The following is a 4,848-nucleotide window of genomic DNA, read 5'->3' as shown; positions in this document are numbered from 1 at the left end:
CTTAAGCCTAACCCTAACCCTAACCCTAACCCTAACCCTAACGCTAACCCTAACCCTAACCCTAACCCTAACCCTAAAACTAACCCTAACCCTAACCGTACTTGACTTGACTTGACTTAACCCTAACCCTAACCCTAACCCTAACCCTAACCCTAACCCTAACCCTAAATAATAAAATAAAATAAAATAAAATAAAATGAAATAAAATAAAATAGAATAAAATAAAATAAAATAAAATAAAATAAAATAATATAAAATAAAATAAAATAAAATAAAATAATAAAATAAAATAAAATAAAATAAAATAAAATAAAATAAAATAAAATAAAATAAAATAAAATAAAATAAAATAAAATAAAATAAAATAAATATCCCTGGTTTATGGGATAAAAAGCCATCAATCCTATGCTGTCTTGTCTCCTTGGTTTGACTTTCATGTAACTTTTAAAAAACTCAATTGTTTCTATTTATATCTTTTTTTTAAATCATTTGTAAGCATCCAGGGCTACCATATCAATACAGAAATTTAATAAAACAAGCAAGCAAACAAACAAACAGGCATGGAGGAGGGCCATGTCAAAAGGTAGAGAGCTTCTGATTTATTTATTTATTTTATTTATTTTGTCAAGTACGAATTGGTAGCATACAAAGATATAACAATGTTTATATACAGCGGTGGGCTACCAGCCGCGATGCTAAATTTCGCTCGCTGTTGCAGCTTGTAAGTGCTTGCTGCTGCACCTGTGGAGGAAGCAAAACTACGCACGGAGCCGCAGGTGCGCCTATCTTTTGGCGAGGTCTTTTTGCTCCCGTGCATGCTGAAACATTTGTGCCCCTGCGGCTCCTTGTGTGATTTTGCTACCTCCCTAGCACTTGGGGGAAAGGAATCCTCAATTTGAGTATTGTATTGGCAGTTCTGTGTTAGCAAAAACTTCAGAAGAGAAGGATTTAGGGGTAGTGATTTCTGACAGTCTCAAAATGGGTGAACAGTGTGGTTGGGCGGTAGGAAAAGCAAGTAGGATGCTTGGCTGCATAGCTAGAGGTATAACAAGCAGGAAGAGGGAGATTATGATCCCGCTATATAGAATGCTGGTGAGACCACATTTGGAATACTGTGTTCAGTTCTGGAGACTTCACCTACAAAAAGATATTGACAAAATTGAACGGGTCCAAAGTCGGGCTACAAGAATGGTGGAAGGTCTTAAGCATAAAACTTATCAGGAAAGACTTAATAAACTCAATCTGTATAGTCTGGAGGGCAGAAGGAAAAGGGGGGACATGATCGAAACATTTAAATATGTTAAAGGGTTAAATAAGGTCCAGGAGGGAAGTGTTTTTAATAGGAAAGTGAACACAAGAACAAGGGGGCACAATCTGAAGTTAGTTGGGGGAAAGATCAAAAGCAACGTGAGAAAATATTATTTTACTGAAAGAGTAGTAGATCCTTGGAACAAACTTCCAGCAGACATGGTTGGTAAATCCACAGTAACTGAATTTAAACATGCCTGGGATAAACATATATCCATTGTAAGATAAAATACAGGAAATAGTATAAGGGCAGACTAGATGGATCATGAGGTCTTTTTCTGCCGTCAGTCTTCTATGTTTCTATGTTTTAATGTTTCAACAGCAAAACCTCGCTGGCTCCACAAGAACTTACGAGCCACAGCAGCAAGCGCAATTTAGCGTTCTGGCTCATAGCCCACCGTTGTTTATATACATGATACTAGTAAGAGAGAAACAGTAGGACAAGAGACGGAAGGCACTCTGGTGCACTTATGCATGCCCCTTACTGACCTCTTAGGAATCAGGAGAGGTCAACAGTGGAGAGTCGAAGGGTAAAGTTTTTGGGGTTAGGTGATGATACTACAGAGCCTGGTAGTGAGTTCCATGCATCAACTACTCGGTTACTAAAGTCGTATTTCTTGCAGTTGAGTTAATTATTAGCTATCAGGAGAGCTACCTCCAAGATTGTGTCAAGTCCCACATTGTAGCTGGGCAAGACCAAAGATTTTAGCAACATCTTTTTAACGCTCATCTAGAATAAATACAAAGTTGGTAACCAAAACAGGGATTTCTCATCCGTATTTATAGGGAGTTCAGAAGGTGGAGTCTTTCTGCATACTTTGCAACACTTTGTTCCAGACTCCCCCTTAGCTGGGCTGAGTTGCTGTTTATAAGATAAGCTGGAAATGATTCGCCCACTGCTCTCTCTGTTTATTGTTTACGTCCACACGCTCTCCTCCATTCCTTTCTCAGCTTCTTTGCAATCTTTCTCATCCTGCAACCTGATAGTCCGGCTGTGCTTTGGACACTTGACAGTTGGCTAAACTGGCCACTCATAGCACCTGCCGATCAGTAGTGGGTTTCAATTACCTACACTACTGGTTCACTATTGGGAGCATGTATGTCTTCTGCGCATGTGCAGAGATGTCTGGCCGGGGGAGGAGGTGAAGCCTCCTGCACCGCTGCTACCAGTTTGCCTGATCCGGGCCAAACCGGTAGCAACCCACCACGGCAGCCCTGCCCTGGCCTACCCCAACATATTTGGAGGAAAATGATTATGGTTACTTTTCCCTCGACTGTTGAGGATGGAAATGAAGCCAGGGGACCCCATCGGTCACTTTCCTTAATTTGCCCTGCATTCAAATTATAAGGAAAACATCAACTACTGCTCTATTTCCTGGAGTAGAATAGCCCTTGGCTATGAGGGCAATGCAATATACGCAATACAGATAGTTCTCATCTTACTATCACAACTGAGCCCAAAATGTTTGTTGCTAAGAGTAGAGTAGAGTAGAGTAGAATAGAATATTTATTTGTTTATTTGTTTGTTTGTTTATTTATTGGATTTGTATGCCTTCGTTATTGTACTCTTCATTATATTTTTTTCTTAAATCTAAACTCTGAGGTCTTTATTGATTTGATTTGATTTGATTTGATTTGATTTGAATGCCGCCCCTCTCCGTAGACTTGGGGCAGCTAACAACAGTAGTAAACAGCATATAACAAATCTAATGTTTAAAATAATTAAAAACCCTTATTTAAAACCAAACATACACACAAACATACCATGCATAAATTGTATAGGCCTAGGGGGAAAAGGGTAGTTCAGTTCCCCCAAGCCTGACAACAGAGGTGAGTTTTAAGGAGCTTACGGAAGGCAAGGAGGGTGGGGGCAATTCTGATCTCCGGGGGGAGCTGGTTCCAGAGGGTCGGAACAGAACAGAACAGAATAGAATAGAATAGAATAGAATAGAATTCTTTATTGGCCAAGTGTGATTAGTCACACAAGGAATTTGTCTTTGCCGCATATGCTCTCAGGGTACATAAAAGAAAATATACATTTGTCAAGAATCAACACTTAATGATTGTCATAGGGGGCTTAACAAGCAATGAAGAAACAATCAATATTAATAGAAATCTTAAACAAATCTCAAAACATTTGTTAAGTGAATTTTTCCCTATATTACAATCTTTCCTGCCACAGATGTTAAGTGAATCACTGCAGTTTTTAAACTAGTAACATGGATGTTGTTGTTGTTGTTGTTATTATTATTATTATTATTATTATTATTATTATCAGTAGTAGTAGTAGTAGTAGTAGTAGTAGTAGTAGTAGTACTATTTATTAGATTTGTATGCCTCCCTTCTCTGGAGACTCGGGGCGGTTGTTAAGAGATTCTGGCTTCCCCATTGACTTTGCTTGTCAGAAGGTCACAAAAGGTGATCACATGACCATGGGCTACTTCACCCACCATAAACATTGTGGGAAATGGTCATAAGTCACTTTTTTTTCAGTACTCTTGTAACTTTGAACAGTTATTAAATGAACTGATGTAAGTCAAGGACTACCGGTTATATATTTCTGTTAGCTCACAAGGCTGGAGGAAAACTTTCAGTTTTGCTCCTCTGGTTGCATTCATAATCCGAAGAAGGCCAAGATCTTTCCTGATTCCTGTAGCCTTTGCTTTTGATGGACGAATGCCAAACCACTCCAAACAAAACACGTCATGCCTTCACCTTACTTACTACTAACAAAATGGCACATAGACTTCCGGAAGTGTTTATGTCAATGTTTCTCAATCTTGGTAACTTAAAAGATGGGTGAACTTCAACTTCAAGAATTCTGGGAGCTGGAGTTCGCATTTTTTCAAGCTGCCAAGGTTGAAAAACACTGGTTTATTTATTATGGGCAAATCCAGCAATGAAAGAGTTAATTTTTCCTAATTCCAGGATCTTAATAAAGAGCCACCTTGACCTAGAAATTTTGATCTAGCCCTAATTCTGCAGGGGAACAAAAATAAAAAGGGGTGGGAGTAACGAAATAAATGCAACATTTTGGATCTGAAAGTGTACAGCAATTTGACACGTTAGAAATATTGACCTAGTTCTTCAACTATACAGTTTAGTCTTAATTAGAGACTGTCTTATACATTTGGAAGGAAACTTGTAGTCTTTAAAAATAGGCTCTAGCCCTGAATGAACTGACCTTTGATTCTGTAGCTTCTTCACCATAAGGAGACCTCAGCAGAAACGGTCAGAAATACCGTATTTTTGGGAGTATAAGACGCACCCATTTCCCTCCTAAAAGAGGGTGTAAATGTCGGTGCTTCTTATACTCTGAATACAGCCATTGTTTGTTGTCCTGAAGCCACACACCCCACGTCCAATTTTTGTGAAAAATTGTCCCATTTTTCACAAAAATGGGGGAGGGGACAGAGGGTCTGGGAAGCCTGCAGAGAGCTCCTGGGGATTGGGGTAAGGCAAAATTATGCCCATTTTTGCAAAAAAACAAGCCAAAAAAATCCCAGGCATTTTTGCCATCCTCCCAACACCCAGGAGGCT

Source organism: Erythrolamprus reginae, chromosome 3 (genome assembly GCF_031021105.1).
Source record: "Erythrolamprus reginae isolate rEryReg1 chromosome 3, rEryReg1.hap1, whole genome shotgun sequence".
In the NCBI taxonomy this organism is placed as follows: Eukaryota; Metazoa; Chordata; class Lepidosauria; order Squamata; family Dipsadidae; genus Erythrolamprus; species Erythrolamprus reginae.
This window is presented reverse-complemented; position numbering follows the sequence as displayed.